Source organism: Balaenoptera acutorostrata, chromosome 21 (genome assembly GCF_949987535.1).
Source record: "Balaenoptera acutorostrata chromosome 21, mBalAcu1.1, whole genome shotgun sequence".
NCBI classification, from domain to species: domain Eukaryota; kingdom Metazoa; phylum Chordata; class Mammalia; order Artiodactyla; family Balaenopteridae; genus Balaenoptera; species Balaenoptera acutorostrata.
In genome coordinates, this window is record NC_080084.1 from 21,889,239 (window position 1) to 21,906,495 (window position 17,257).

Sequence of the window (17,257 nt, forward strand, 5' to 3'; positions counted from 1 at the left end):
CAAATTCCAAGTCTTCAAAAAAAGAGGATCTATTTTTTAGTAGAGTAGGATGTTAGTTTATTTTATACTCCATTATTGATTTGTGACCGCAGAACTGCTATTTGTATCTTAAAAGCAAGTCAATTCTGTTTCCTGCCTCAAGGTTACTTAAATTTTTAACCTTGAGCCAAAATGCATGTTACTGAAATGATCTTCTGTAAACCTATTTCAGGCTTGGTGTTTTTCAGATACAATTTGATTTTGAAAGAAAACACATAGTACCATAATGATATTTACTCTTGCTGGTTTGTTGACATTATTGATTAGGCTAATATATGCCAGGTAACTACATTTTTTCCCCTATTCATCTTTTTTGTACTCCTTGAGCTTTTACAGTACTTGCCTTCTAGGAAAAATATATTCCAAAGATGAAATTGTATATTTTGATAGAGAGAGGTCAAAGACATGTTTACACTTCAGAAAAAGTGCAGAGAAATCCCCTTAGAATCTAGGCAACATTTGGCATGCTTTGTGTTTTTCCCACACACAAAAGAGCTTGTAAATGGCCTGTGTTTGTTCTTTGTAATTGATGGGAAAGGGATAGTGTAGGACTGGAATAATTTATATCAGGTTAATTTGGCAGGATGCCGATCGTTTCTTGATGTTTAATTCTAGGCACGTTGTTTCCATCCTGTTAGTTTGGGTAACCTTCTTGGTTAAGGACTTACACGGAGGGAATTCTGCTGTCTGGCCCACACGGAATTGCCGTCCATCCGGTGCTTCTGGAATCCTGGGTCAGACCTCGCTCGCTGTGAAGACAGCCGTGGCGACACCCAGACCAGAGGCAGTGCCAGTAGGAAGAAGGGGCCTCTTTTGGGCTTTCTGGCAGCATGTCTCTCATTAGCATAGGGTGCTAAGGAGGAAAACTTGAGGAGAAGCCTTGAAGAAAGCCTAGCTTTTTACTTGTGTCCCTGCCCAGAATGATGCACTGCTAGCATGTAGCCAGTTATGAAAGGAAGAAATCAAACCCAAACGTGAGGGCAAGTTTCTTAATGCTTTCATTTCCCACTTTAAAATTTTCTGTCAGGCAACTTCTTTAGGGAGATATGACCCAGTGGCCATGCTCAGGAAATTGTATTTGGAATTTCTTTTAACTGAAGCCTCAGAATATCATTGAGACTGTGCCCTAAAGACTATCATGGCTGCAGCAGCACAACCTCTTAGGCAAGGGGAGGAAAATTATCCAGGATATACTTGGGGCCTAAGAGACTAAAAACCTTACTGGCCACAGAGAAGCAGGGCTGAGCGTGTGGCCTGGGACCCACGTGCGCCGTGCACTCATTTGACCACCCTGGTAGCTGGCCGAGAGGAGGACTGGGCAGGATTCTTACTGTATCTTATCACATTTTCTCAGATGTTTGTCCTCAACATCTACTTCCCATACATGGACCCATACATGAACACCTGAAATAAACACTATGTTCTCAGCTTCTCTTGAAGCATTCTGTGGCGTTGGACTAATTCTAGCTAATATCAAGTAAGGAAAAGCGACCTCTGTGACTTCTAGGAAGTATCCTTTAAAAAAGGGTTCTCTCTTCACCCCTTCTGCTATGGGCAGAATGTTTGTGCCCCCCACCAAAATTCATATGTTGAGAACCTAACCCCCAAGGGGATGGTATTAGGAAGTGGGCCTTTGGAAGGTGATGAGGTCATGAGGGTGGAACCTTTACGAATGGGATTAATGCCCTTATAGAAGAGTCTCCAGAGAGCTCCCTTGTCCCTTCTGCCACGTGAGGGCACAGCAAGGAGATGGCCATGGATGAATCAGAAGGCTGGAATCCCTCACCAGACACCGAATCTGCAGACACCTTGATCTTAGACCTCCCAGCCTCCAGACTGTGAGAAAGAAATGTTTGTTGTGTAAGCCATCCAGTCTATGGTATTTTTGGTATGCAGCCCAAGCTGACTGGGACACTTCGCACTTCCTACTTCTCACTGACTAGAAGGCACATGTGGCAGCTGGAGTTTGATGATCGCCTTTAGACCATAAGGTGAGTGCTGTATAGCAAGGATGCCAGGGGAACAAGCTAGAGGCAGCTTGTGCCCTTGATCCAGTGGGGCCCAGCCAGTCAGCCTGTAGACCTACTATACACAACAGTGAAATGAGCTTCTGGTCCAAACCATTGTTATCTGGGGTTTTCTGTCACTGCCAGCTGAACCTAAATCATAATGAATACAGGGACTTTATGGTAGTAGAAGTAGAAATGAAGACAGGCAAAAGAGATTTAAAATTTCAACATAGGATAGTTTTTCTTTTTGTTTTAATGGTGAAGAGTGTTATAAAAACAGGAAAAAACCTAGAAGGAACTGATAAGTTCTGGGATGAAGATATTTTAAAATTCAGTCCAATTATACTAGAGTAGCTTATATGTAGTTCTTTTGCACAGAAGTGGGACATTTGATAGTTGGAAGATTTTTCTAAACCTGTAGTTCTATGAAAGCTATAAAGTTTTATTCTAAATTTCTTCAGTATACTGTTAAATTTCATAAGTTTTGGTTTTGAAATGGCTTTGTGATTGATTTAACTGACCAATCTGCATTGTGGTCAGACTTGTATGATTTGGTTTTCTTTGAAATTTGTTGAGATTTACTTTAGGGTCTAAGTTATATCAGTTTTTATATATGTTTCTTATGGACTTGAAAAGAGTATGGATTCTCTACTTGTTAGATGGAGTGTTCTGTGTGTATGAGTACCCTACATGTCTTTCTGTATTTTTTATTGTTTGTCTCCCCATCTAAGTTGTGCTTTCCATTAGGGTAAGGACTGTATTTTGTTCACGGCGCTTTCTCCGGTGCCTAGAGCAATGGCTGACACTTAGCAGATTCTGATTACAGTTTATATGTTAATTAAGTCAAATTAATTGTGACGTTCAAATCATTTGTAGTATGGATCATTTTTTTTTGTATATCTAACATCAATAATTGAGGGAGGTAAGTTGAAAATCTCCTACCAAAGGTGTGCATTTTTCAATTTCTCTCTATAGTTCTCTCCATTTTTGCTTCACGTATTTTGAGGCTATTTTATTAGTGTATACAAATTGAAAATAATTTCTCCCTTGTCAATTGAATCTATTCACATTGTGTGATGGCCCTAATAAGGCTTTTAGTCTTAATGTTTATTGTATCTTATGTTAATGTAACTACATTGGCTTTCTTTTTTACTAGTATTTATTTGCTTGGTTTTTCTGTCTCTATTTATTATTGGTACTTGCATGGTTGTTCTTTCTCTGTCTACTTTCAACACTTCCAGGTTCTTTTGATTTGATGTATCTCTGTGATAACACATATTACTGGAATTTTAAAAATCCAATCTGATACTCTTTGACTTTTAACTGTAAAATTAGTCAATCATATTTACTATAAATCCTTGGTCTTTTAGACATGTTTCTATCATCTTAATTTATGCTTTATATGTGTTTTATATTTTTTACTATTTCTTGCATTTGGGGGATTTTTATTTGTTATTCCGTTTATTTCCTCTACTTATTTAGATGATATGCACTCTATTTCTATTCTTTTAGTGTAGACCATATGAAATTTTACCATGCATACTTTTAAAAAGTCTCCCAGATCTCTTCCCTAATAATACAAAAAACTTAGAATTTATGATCTACAACTTACATGTAATTATTGCCTTGCATTTTAGTTCATGAATTCTCTCTTTTGCTAATTCTTTCTCTCTCTAATATGCTGTTTAACTCATATGCTGAGTTTTTAATTTCTACGATTATATTTTTATTTATGTAAGTTTTATTTAGTTCTTTCAAAAATCTGCCTTTTTATTTTGGTGGTCTCTTGTTTTGAGTCATTTTAAAAATTTAATCTTTTAATTTTTTAAACTTTTTCTGCATAGTTATTCCATACGCTTGTCTGGTATTTCCAGTATCTGAAGACTTAGGGGGGTTAAATCTGTTGGTTGTTTTCATTGACTATTAAAAGTAGTGGTTTAAACCTGCTGGCACTTTGCTCTTGGAATTCTAGTGTCCACAATTGTGAAAAAATAAATTTCTGTTGTTTGAACCACCACCTCCCCCCAAAAAAGTAGTGGTTTATTTTATTGCATGTATTGGGGAATTTTTTATTGTGAACACACATATTATGTTGAATTTAATCTGTGAGAACCCTGAAGATGTAAACAGGGTGGGTTTTCTTTTGGAAATGATTTGCATTTATATATACACATAAGCTAGGAGACTATTTGATTAGGTGCATAAAACTGCTACTGAGCTGGGCTACTTTAACTCCCTTTGTCCTACCCAAGAGGTAGGGTGGAGTGGGGAGGCCTGAGCCAGTCTCCTTAGCTATCTGTGTGCCCAGAAAAAAGTCCTTGGGCCTCAGTTTTCTCCTTTAAATCTAGAGCACTGGACTGGCAATCAGTTTCATTCTAAATCCTAATTTCTATGTACCTACAAATATTTTAAAATAAAAATAAGTGGCTTTTATAAACGGACTCTTTTTGGTGTTCCAAGACATGAATGTCAAACACATGTCTTTGGGTCCTTCATTTATATTATAATAATAAATTAACAACAGCCTCTGCCATCCACTGAGTGCCTGCTCTGTAGTGGGCCCTTCACATGCATTATCTCATTTGATCTCAAAACCACCTTATGAGAATATCTTCATTTTACCAGAGAGGAGATGAGGGCTAAGAAGTAAACACTGGTCCACCTGCCTCTAAAACCCCAAGGTCTTCCCTCTGGGTGGTTTTTAGGAGTCTGCTTTTGTCACTTAGCTATAGGATCAAATGAGTGTGGATGGTAATATTATCATTATACTTGATTCTCATTAGAATTTTTAAAGTGTTTAATTTTACATGAGGGCAAAATAATCTCAAATTTCTATCTGATGCCCAGAAAGGTGGGATCCTAGTTGTTGTTTTGTGGTTATTGCCATTGAAAAGAGGCAAATGAAAAGCATTTTGTCTGCCCCTTCTCCCTTCAATCCCTGCTTCAGGAATGAGTACAATAATTGGCTAAAGTGTTTATGCATTTATGTACATAGTTGTGACGTTCACATCTAGTCCTGACTTTTTTTTTTCTAGTTTGTTTGTAGCAGGGAAAAATACAGAGCCACAATATGCCACTAGAAACAAGTTCTTAGCACACATGGTTAGTTGCCCTGTGCTTCCTCGGCTGTGCACAGTGATAGCACTTTAACTTTTGGAAGTGGAGAAATTACCGAAAATTATTGATTGGGGCAAGAGTCAAAGATGACTCAGAACTAGACTCTATCCCTGCACCTAGATAAAGTTGTAATCCAGCGTGGAACCATGTTTCTATGTATTTTCCCCATATTTTTGCTACAGTTGTGTTATTATCCTTTCAGCCCACCAGAGAAGTTTGCCTTGACTTTTCAAGTTGAATAATATCCTTCACTGGGTGTCCTAAATGTGCTGGGCCCTTAGTCTGCCCCATTAGAAATAACATTTTGCTTATAAGTATTTCTCTATTTGAAGAAAAAGGAAGTATTTAGAAGTCTTTTAGAAAACCAAGTAAGTAAGCTCTGGAATATGAAGCAAGAAAGTGGCCAAAAATCATAGTTGTAATTGTTAGTATTTGTTGCATTTTCTTCTGATTCCTCAATAAATTATCTTTACACTCCCAGAAAGCTGTCCTAGAAACAGGACACTACACAGATACGGGTTTGGAGAACTGTAGGCAAGTCCTGAGGGAGGCACAAGTGATAATCCAGGAGGGTTTGTTTGCCAGAGTTTTAATTCGACAATGAGCTGCTTACCTTCAAATGACCACGGTAGAATCCTGCCTTCTACACCTCTGTTCGTGGCTGGGTGCCTGTGAGCTTACGCTCAGAGTACATTAAGCAACTGGATGGTGTGAGGGCCGTAGATGATGAAACATTGTTCTGCTGCTTGCAAACAACGACCCTCCCGCAAGCGGGATTCGTTGAAACCTTCCTGTGAAAGATTCTTAAACAAACTTGGTCTTTGTTGACCAAAGATAAATGAAATAGGGAGGCCAAGTAGGAGCGTAGGCTGTTCACTGAATTTGCACAAGCTCTACTTTTTGGGGATATTCACAAAATGTTTGTCTCTTGGTGACAAGGAAATTATTTGTTTAAACCTTAGAATGTTCCCTAACGGCCGTCTGGCAGACTCAGTCTACGTACTGTAGATTTTTAAAAGTTAGACTTTTAAATACTCAGAGAAAATATGGATATAATTTCATGGACTGTACGTAACCCTAAAAGGTAATAATGTTTGGAAAGAAGAAAAGACAAATAGAGTTGGCCCTCTGTGTCCGCGGATGCGGAACCCGCAAATAGGGAACCTGTGAATACGTAAGGCTGATTATGGGGCTTGCGCATCAGTGGATTTGGGTAACCATGGCCGGTCCTGGAACCAATCCCCCGCAGATACTGAGGGACGATTGTATAATCAAAATCCTAATCAGATAGTGAATGCTCAGAGTGCGGAATGAGAAGGGCACACACCAGAAAGGTTCACTGTGGCTGTCACAGGAATTCATTTGAGGGACTCAGATTTCAAAGGTGGAAGAATAAAGTATGAATCTATTAAAAGGAGCAAAGGAATGTTTGAGTTGAATCTTTATGAAATATTTAATCAGGAAGGAGAAATAAGGGGGACCTTAGAGTGGTAACAATAGATGACTGAGGGAAGGCAGAGCTGCTCTTGTATTTAGGAGAAGGGTGGCTCTCTGACCAGAAGGATAGAACACATAACTGAAAGGGAAGCTGAGGCCCAAATTGGTGAGAGAGAATGCAGCTGCTTTAAACTATCTCACAATTTCAGGCCTGGATGAATTACATCTTGCAATATTAAAATAATTTGTAGATATGAGTGTAGTGGGACCATCTGTCATCTTGGAGGTGCCCTGAAGTACAAGAAAGGGAACAGCAAGAAAGAGACAGTAACCCTTGTCTTCAAAACGGAGGCCAATGTAGATCCTGGAAACCACAGATCAGGGGGCTGGATACAGTTCACCAGCAAAATTCTAGGACTGTGTGGTGTGTGGGTTGGAGAAAAAGTGACCAGTCCCCAAAAGGCATCGTGAGTTCATCAAGAACAGTTATGCCTAACAAACTCTGTACCCTCTTTGTTACATAGTTATCAGAATGGTGGAATTCAAAAGTTTAAGCATAACAAGTAGCATTTCGGCAAAGCATTTAATACCATGTGTTGTGATAACCTTGGGATAAGCAGGAGAGAAATGTGGATCTCTAGTTGTTTGCACGATATACTGAGAGTGTTGATTAATGGGTCGATACCAGCTTGGAGGGACATTCTTGGTGGCATGCCATGGTACTCTGTCCTTTGCCCTGTCACGTTTTTATCATTTACTTGGATTAAGGTAGAAGTCATTCTTGTTAAATTTGCAGTGACATAAAGGTAGGTAAGATGCTTAATACACTGATGGATGGATTTATGTTACACATAATCCCAAATAATATGAAACTTAAAATTCTGAATTTAGGTTTGAAAATAATCAGTGAAATAAAATGGAATCAAGAAGACCAGTCTATGTTGATGTCTTTGAGAAAAAAAAGACCTGAAGGTTTTAGTTAACTAGAAACCAAGTATGAGTCATTCATTCACGGAACAAATGTGTACTGCACTCCTCTCTATATTTTAATCACTATGAGTACACTGAGAATGCAGCAAATGAAGAAAGTATAGACCTTCCTTTCCAGAAACTTAGAGTAAAGGAGCGTATTCATTTCCGAGGGCTGCCATTACAAAAGTACCACAAACTGGGTGACTTAAAATAACAAAAATGTATCGTCTCACAGCTCTGGAAACTTAGAAACCCAAAATCAAGGTGGCAGCAGGGCCATGCTCCTCTGAAGCGTGGAGGGAAAAATCCCTCCTTGCCCCCTCTGGCTGCTGGTGTTGGCCCTCAATTGTAGGTGTTTCTTGGCTTGCAGCTACGTCACTCCAGTTTCTGCCTCTGTCATCACATGGCATTCTTCCCATCTGTCTGTGTCTTCACACAGCATTTTCCTCTTCTTATAAGGACACCAGTCATATGGGATTAAGACTCACCCTAATGATCTAATCTTAATCTGGTAACACCAGCAAAGACCCTGTTTCCAAATAATGTCGCCAAATAAGGTACGAGGGTTTAGGACTTCAGCATCTCTCTCTCTTTTTTTAAATGGGTTAAGCATAGTTCAACCCATGACAAGGAGTAAAACATGTTCATCCAGGTAGTTGAGTATGATTATGATAAAGAAAAAGTATCGTAAAAGTACAGAGTGCTTATGGTTTCCTTTGCTGCGCAAAAGCTCTTAAGTTTAATTAGGTCCCATTCATTTATTTTTGTTTTTATTCTCATTACTCTAGGAGGTGAGTCAAAAAAGATCTTGCTGCAATTTATGTCAAAGAGTGTTCTGCCTATGTTTTCCTTTAAGAGTTTTATAGCGCCTGGCCTTACATTAAGTAAGTCAGAAAGAGAAAAACAGATACCGTATATTAACGCATGTATGTGGAATCTGAAAAAATTCGTATAGATGATCTTATTTACAAAGCAGAGATAGAGACGCAGACATAGAGACAAACGTATGGATACCAAGGGGGAAAGGGGTGGGGTGGGATGAATTGGGAGATTGGGATTGACATATGTACACTATTGATACTATGTATAAAATAGATAACTAATGAGAACCTACTGTATAGCACAGGGAACTCAACTCAGTGGTCTGTGGTGACCTAAATGGAAAGGAAATCCAAAAAAGAGGGGATATATGTATACGTATAGCTGATTCACTTTGCTGTACAGCAGAAACTAACACAGCGTTGTAAAGCAACTATACTCCAATAAAAATTAAAAAAAAAAATACGGAGTGCTGTGAGCATAAGCAATAGCGTGACCTCATTTAGCTTGGGGGAGGGTGTCAGGGAGGATTGGGAGCTCTCCAGGCGAAGAGGAGAAGGAGTAACTTTCCAGAAAGGAGCAGCAACTATGCAGAAAGCCTGGAGGCAGTAAGGGGCTCAGAGTTCTGAGGACACTAAAAGGAAGCCCCGTGCAGCACAGGGGTCTGAGGAAGAGGTAGAAGATGTGCTGAGGAGATAGCTAGGCGCCAGACCCAGAGGAGCTCTGCGCGCTGTGTTGCCATGGTTTGAGGCGACTAATGAAAACAAAACAAAAAGAATAATAGAAGTATATAGAATGGAGAAGGTGATAAATTAGACTCTATACTTGCTTGACCACATGTGGAATGCTTTGACTTGTTGGGAGTGTCGTATTTTAAGTTAGTATTTATGAGTGTTGTACTTTGAATTAATGTACTTATCTGCGTGGAGAGAAATCTTCGGATGATAGCCATTTGGAATTATTTGAATGGCAAGACTTTCTGCCTTTATTCTTAGGGAAGAATTAGGCCAATGGGTAGGAGTTACAGGAGGGCTCTGGAAAAGAAGGGTCTTCTAGCAGTGGGAGCTACACAAGTTGAGAGCAGGAGCCTTGAGAAGTATTCGCCCGTGGAGGATGGCCACCCATCCGAGATGCAAGGGCTACTGCAGTGACCGTGAAGTGAGGAGTGTTTGCCTCTAAGGTCCTCTGTGCAGGAAGCCGGGAGGCAGTGAGAGACCAGGAGCTCTGAAGACATTAAAAGGAAACCCAGTGAAGTATCCACTAGGGGTTCAAATGTGACGTTAAGATTTCTGAAACACATTTCCTTGTACTTTATAATTAAAAAGTAAGAGCATTAAAAGGGCTTTAAAATTAAATATCATTGGGAGATTACTAAGTAGCTGAATTCATTTAAAACATCTTTGTAATACAATGTTATATGTCAGTTATATCTCAAAGAAGACTTTGCAGAATTATTTAGATGCATTTGTCTTTCCGGACCCTCTGCTGTAATTGCAGCAATTATCCTTAACCTCACATCTTTGGTACAACTCTCTCATTCCTTTTCTGACGTTCTCTCAGCTGCCCTTACTTGACTTGTTCTATTAAACTTGTTTCTAGGGATCAATTGCCAGTCATTTCTGTTAAGCTGAATAAATCCTATTTAGAAGTGATGGTATGTAAATGTGTACATTTTGTTTTACACCAAACCAGCAATTTTACCTTCTCTGGCGGGGAGGGAGCAGGAGGGCACATTGCATAAACCAAGTGCCCATCCTACCCAAGTGCCACGGGAGCCATTCTCTTTTGGTGGGGAGGTCGGTCATATTCAAAGAAACGCTGACCAGCTGCCCAAAGTATATTTAAAAGGAATTTCCACATTCACTTGTATCTCCTGAAGGACATCCAACTCATACTCCATACCAGCACTTCTCAAAATCCCCCTTTCCTCTCCTCCCCACTTCTCTCTGCCAGGTGGATTCTCTCTAGGCTGTGGATTCTTCTCTTACCCCCAGCCCTTTATTATATAAATCAGCCTGCTTCTTGGCTTTACCTTTGCTAAGCATAAGGTGGGTTTTTTTCTTCCTTGAGTCAAAGGAAAGCTCAGGAGCTGGCAGACGGGCAAGAAAGAACCTTCCTGCTGTCCCTGCAGTAGCTCAGAAGGCTTGGGAACCGAACCCTCCCTAGAGGACAAGGGGGCAACCAGAATCAGACGGGTCAATTAATCTTGTCACCTATGTGTGGACAAGAGGGCAGTATTCTAGGGGCAGTTGATGGACAAATTGGATTACAGTGTTCATGTGGAGGAGAGCAAAGGATAAGGCTAGGAAGGCAGGCTGAGATCAGATGACAGAGGGGTGGTTTTGAAACGCAGGCTGGATTGTTCGACTTGGAGAAGTTGGCAGGAGGCCGATTAGATACGACAGATTCGGTATGATAGGTTTGAAGCATTAACATTTAGCTCATTCTGCATATTTCATAATTCTCTGTTACTTAGGAGTGTGCTGATACTTATAAACCTTTCCAAGCATATTTTAAAATTACGGATACTAAGCCCTGATTGGCCAAAATCATTCATCTACAAGTCTCTGCATGGCATGGTTTCATTTAAAGTCAGGGTTGGGAAATAACAGTGCTGGGTTCTTGGATAGAGCTGGAATCAGAGCCCCACAGGAGATATTTCTCTCTCTGCATCTTGGTGCTGAATACTCTGAAGATCAGATGAAACCGCTCTTTGCTTTGCAAAGAAGTAGCAGGAGTGTGCCTTCTTCTTATTTTAATACTTCGGGTACACCATTGCCAGATTATAGTACAGAGCCATTAGAGAGGTTTCAGAGGTGAGAAGGCCAAGTTACAGTTTTATTTTTGAGTAACAAAAAGATTAAAGGTGAATGTTTTAGATGAGTGCTAGGGATGTGATGTACAACATGATTAATATCTGAAAGTTGCTGAGAGTAAATCCTAAGAGTTCACGTCACAAGGAGAACATATTCTTTTTCTTTTTCTTTAAAGGAAAAACAAAATTTGAGAAACTGGATGAGTAGTAGTTATATGTGTATACATATTTTGAATTTCTGCTTAAATAGCAGCAGGTTTTACAATGCTTTATACTTTTTGTTTTTATAAATCCTATTCCTTTTAGAGCCCATTCTTCACACATTATTTAAATACTTTGTTTGTTTAGAAAACTCCTATTAATCATTGATTACCAAATAGAGTTTTTAGAAGATTATGAAATAGTAGGAATATTAGATTATATAGTAATTTAAGTTATTGCTATTCAAAATTAAAAATCAAGATAGATATTTCCAGGAACTTCTGATTAAGAATTGGCAAATTAATATGATTATTTTAAGGATTGGTTACTATTTATTAGGGAAATAACTTTAGTTGTTATAGATATTTATATAAAATTCAGTATATTTTTCCAAGAAATTTTTTTTTGTTTTTAAAATATTTTTATTGAAGTGTAGTTGATTTACAATGTTGTGTTAGTTTCAGGTGTACAGCAAAGTGATTCAGTTATATGTATATTCTTTTTCAGATTCTTTTCCACTATAGGTTATTATAAGATATTGAATATAGTTCCGTGTGCTATATAGTAGGTCCTTGTTTATCTGTTTTACATATAGTAGTGTGTATCTGTTAATCTCAAACTCCTAATTTATCCCTCCCACCCACCAAAAGGGTTTTTTCAAATAAAGTAAGAGAAGAAAAATTGAAGTTTTAAATAACTGATTTTAAGAAATGGCTGATTGTATAAATTGTCAATTTCAAAATGAATATTAAAGATTTTGGATACTGCTTCTTTATTAGAAAAATTCAATATTGATTTTCATATTTGTATTCTTTGTTCTAAGGACTCCTTAAGCGGTATTCAGCCTTTTTTAAAAAAAATAAATTCTGGAATGGAAGAATGGATAAGGAATCAGATCAGTCATGGCTTCCCCAGGAAGACTCCCCTGCTGACACCCCCCCCAGCCCCCTGAACAGGGCACACTCCCTTCTGTGTGTTCTGGTAGTGCCCTGGACTTCCCTTACCCACAAGCGCACTATGTGATAATGGTCTGTTGTATTTGTGTTTCTCCCTCTGCCTGTATCTCCCCTGCCCCCTGGAATATTGTTTAGAAATTGCCTTTAGACCATTTCCCTTTTTTTTTTTAAATTTCTAAGACGATATTTTTAGAGAAATTGACAGTCATTAAGCAACTGATCAGTTGAGTTCAGTCTATGCCATAATATAAAAATAGAAAAATCTGGTGAAAACTTAAGTTGGAGAAGTTGTTTGTAGTTACTGCATATTAATAAGCAGAATATAAATATGACAAGACTATCAGTCTTCAGTTTTAAGGACCTCGCCATTTCAAGTTATTTTAATTTTTAAAATTCTACTTAGTTTGCATATTCTAAACTTGAATTTAGAGGCTCTGAATCATGACGATGATTTAATTACTGTTTTAATTACTTTCTCTGAGCACATAATAGAAAAGTTTCATTCAGATTTATTGGAAGCCAACATGAATTTCCAAACCTCTCAGCCAATAACAGTGTTTCAACAATCTGCCAAGATGCTAAGGATAAAAATCTCTGGTGATATATTGTTTCTGTATTTTAAGAAGTACCAAATCAGAACATGCTTCTCAAAATTAAAAATATAGTCTCAAAAATGACTATTTTTCAAGAAATGACTTTACAGCAAAACCATAAACCATAAGTATACTCGACATGGTATCCATCTAAATTTCTTGAACATGAATTAAAAACGAATGTGAATTCTGGTTGAATTCCTTTTCTGCCACAGTTTGATGGAAGGAATTTTGCCTAGCATTGAAACAAAAGTGGCTGCATTCTAACAACTAAATTAGGTAGCCTTTTGAGGAGGGTGTGGAGTAAGTGAATTAAGAGGGATACTTTGGTCTGGAAAGAGAATGATTAGAAGAAATCAGAGTGTTCTAAAGGACTTCTCAGTTTTTGGCTTCAGACAAAAAGAGGTTTCTTGTACTTTAACACACCTCCTAGTCCATGAATGTACTTCTAGCATCTTTAATCTGAAATTCAGCTACTAATCCAGAAATAAGTAAAAATAAACTTCTTGAGCAGTGGCTCTTTGTTGACAGGAGCATGGGTTCGTCCAGGTTATCTGGATTTCCTTGGCATCCTTGAGTTGATTCTAATTTGTGTGGACAGTGGATTAAAATTGGAATTAAGGTAATAGTGAGTGTTTGTTTGTTTGTTTTTTGTCTTATTAAACGGTTTGTTGAGAAGTGATACGGAATGAGTCACCTTCCTGTAAAGATGGGCAGCTTGGATGCCTGGTACCGTAGCACACAGCCACCATCAAATTCAGTAGTGTTTAGGAGGATCACTGAATTGTGGCAAGATTTGATCAACAATCATCAAAGATATACGATTTAAACGTCAGTAATCTAGAGAGCCCATTCATCTAGAATACCTTGTTTCGTGAAAACGTCATGCCCAAAACTCCTGTTTAGTTTTCTGACAGATCAAAGAGATTGACATGGAAATTTTAACTACATTGTAGAAGCATATATTTAAATTTTATTTATTTATTTTATTTATGGCTGTGTTGGGTCTTTGTTTCTGTGCGAGGGCTTTCTCTAGTCGTGGCAAGCGGGGGCCACTCTTCATCGCGGTGCGCGGGCCCCTCAGTATCGTGGCCTCACTTGTTGCGGAGCACAGGCTCCAGACGCGCAGGCTCAGTAATTGTGGCTCACGGGTCCAGCCGCTCCGCGGCATGTGGGATCTTCCCAGACCAGGGCTCGAACCCGTGTCCCCTGCATTGGCAGGCAGATTCTCAACCACTGCACCACCAGGGAAGCCCAGAAGCATATATTTAAAGTTACTATCTGTTTATTTTTTGTGTGTTTAGAATGGGAGTGAAAGTTTTAAATGGTGAAAACAAAAACAAAACTGTGCTTGTATAAAGTTATACTGAAGTCATTCTGACATTATTTCTTCATCCCTTCTTATTGTTATCTATAAAATACATGCCTTATAAGGTTTGGATTTTTGGAGCTTGCAAACAGAATAAGAGCTCAGCAGTCGATCACCTAGCCTACAAACTTGTCTGGCCCATCCCGCACTGTTCTCCTTCTTGACTCTTAAGGTGGAGATGCCATTTCCCCTTCTACCTAATTTCAGCTCTACAACCCAGCACTGATCTCAGTCTTCCACATCTCAAGAACCTTGCTTTATCCATTCTCCCTTTTGGATTTTCAACCTCTCTATCTCTCTTGGCACTTTCCCATTGGTATCTAAACAGATTAAGTTTCTTCTGTATAAAACGCTCTTCCTTGATTCCATGGACCCTTCAGGGCATTGGCTTGAAAAAGGCACCTGAACGTATTGCTTTCATTTCCTCACTGCCCATAATTTTGCAGCCCCTGCAACCTGGCTTACACCCCACCGCCCACAGAAACCTCACCTGTCAAGGTCACCAAAGGCTTCTTTGCCACAAAATTCCAAGGTCAAACATTTTCCTTTCATTTTGAGCACCATCTGACACTGATGACCACTCCTTCTTTCTTGAAAGCTCACTCCTTTTTTGGGTCAGAACTTTTCCTGGTTCCTTCTATCACTCCTGCCTCTCCTTTCCAGCTCCTCTGTGGGCGGTGGTAGTGGTTCTTCTCCTTCTCCTTCTCCTTCCCCTCCTTCTCCTTCTCCTTCTCCTCCTTCTCCTTCTCCTTCTCCTTCTCCTTCTCCTCCTTCTCCTTCTCCTTCTCCTTCTCCTTCTCCTTCTCCTTCTCCTTCTCCTTCTCCTTCTCCTTCTTCTTCTTCTTCTTCTTCTTCTTCTTCTTCTTCTTCTTCTTCTTCCCCTCCTCCTCTCCTCCTTCACCTCCTTCCCTCCTCCCTTCCCCTTCCCTCCATCCCCCTCCCCCTCCCCTCCCCCCCCCCCCCACTGCTCCTCCTCCTTCCCATTCCTTAAATGTGTGCATCTTTGGTATTTCCTTTCCTTCCCTTCTCCTGTACAGTCTCTCCCTGGGTGATACTGTCTATTTAACTATCATCTCTATGCTGATCATTCTCAGATCTCCTGTCTTCTGTGCTCTCCTGAGCTTTGCTGAAACCACATAGCAATTCCACACATTCCTTAAAATCAGAGTGGTCAGAAAGAACCTCCTTCTTGCTAATTCCTCATATAAATGAAAGGCACACAAACCATCTAGCAGCTCTGGGTCCCAGATCCACACAGTCACCAACTCTATATCCTCCACCTCCTAAAGGGCACTGTAGCCCATCCATTTCTCTTCACCCCACTGCCTTTACCCTAGTAAAGGGTAAAGGTCACACTCCCTCATGCCTAGATTATCCCAGTAGCCGGTTTACCCTTCCCATTAACTCCAGTCTTGATCTTTCTCATCCCTTCTGTATAACACAATCAGAACAATAATTGTCAAGTTGTGTATCCGGTTTAAAGTCCTTCAGTGATTCCCCACTGCCCTCAGGGTCAAGTCCAAGCTCCCTGCATGGCCTGGGGACCCCTCCACTTACCGCTACTTCCCTCTGGCTTCTCCCCCAGCCCCTGAGCTCTGTGTGTATGAAACTACTTTCTATGCCTCTGCTCAGAGCACTCCTCATCCCCCCCACTCCCCCTGCCTCCTTCCTGTTGCACCTTCAGATGGCTAAATCCAACTCATCCTTTCACAGGTCTCAGACTAGACATAGCTCTCTCTAGGAAAGTTCCTCTGACCACCTGAACCCCAGTCAGAGTCTGAGTGAGGAGCCCCTCCTGTTGAAACAAGAGGGAAGGGGGCAGGGCACAACGTTTAAAAGAATGACATAGCCCTTGAGGATGTGACATAAATGGGTTAGAACCAACTAGGTCCAAGATGACAGAAGATTTGACTTCCAGTGGACCTTGAGCATCATTATATGCTCGTTGTAATACACTAGCCAAATGACACACCCACCAGCGCCATGACAGTTCCAAGGCCAACCAGAAAAGGGCAAAATGTGGGCGGTAGCCCAATTCCTGGAAATCCCCTCCCATTCCACAAAATAGTTGGAATAATCTCCCACTCATTAGCCTATGAAATTACCCAGTCCATAAAAACTAACCACCCATATTTCAGGCTCTCTTGCCTTCTGAGATGAAAATGGCCCACACTGTCTGTGGAGTGTGTTTCTCCCAAGGCTGTTCTCGCCTTTTGAGACAAACCGCATTCTCTCTATGGAATGTGTATCTCTCTAAATAAATCCACTTCTTATCTACCACTTTGTCTCTCACTGAATTCTTTCTGCGATGAGACATAAAGAACCCGAGCTTCAGTAAGTCCTAAGATGAGGTGTGTGATCTCAATTAAAAGACCATGGGTTCAAGTCTCAATCTGAATTCTAGCTGGGTCCAAGTCCCAATCTGAGTTGTGTGGTTTCACTGTAGGCCCCTCTGGCCTTCCCTTGTGCAGAAGCATTTGCTTCATGATATTGAACTGGCCGCTGTCTGCGCTGGCCGCTCCACTGTAAGCGCCGTGAGGGGAGAAATTTTGGCAGCGTGTTCATGGCTGTTTCAGTGTCTAGTGGTGTGCACTGAAGCATTTGTGGAACTAATAAAAGGGTGGAAAGTGCTTTTAGGAAATCTGCAATTTTTAACAAAAAATAACCCACTAACATTAAGGTCTTAAGGCAGGGGTGTTGAGAAACTTCTCTTCTCGGACTCAGGAAACTCTTAAAAACCCTCTCGAGTATGATAAAATATCTCCAGTACTTCCTTCATTCTCCCTCCCTTCATTAGGTGAATAATGGCTCTGCTACTGGTTTACTACTATAATTCATTGGTGAACAAAATGTTTGAAACATCTTTAGTAAGTGCTGTAGAGCCCTTGTTTGCTATTTCTGGGACTTTGACAAGGTAGAGGATGTTCCTG

The 17,257-nt window shown here is 40.0% G+C and overlaps 1 protein-coding gene across 6 annotated transcripts in view; it reads left to right on the top strand.

Moving 5' to 3' along the window:
• SLC7A2 (solute carrier family 7 member 2) overlaps positions 1 to 17,257 on the top strand; it is a 72,177-nt gene that overhangs the window by 17,604 nt on the left and 37,316 nt on the right. Inside the window, exon 1 of one of the 6 annotated variants that reach the window (XM_057537211.1) lies at positions 1,887 to 2,030. The exons of the other annotated variants lie outside the window; for them this stretch is intronic. The gene's annotated coding sequence lies outside the window, so the exon portion shown is untranslated. Of the gene's footprint in view, positions 1 to 1,886; positions 2,031 to 17,257 lie in introns of those variants that run through there. 6 annotated transcript variants of the gene reach the window in all.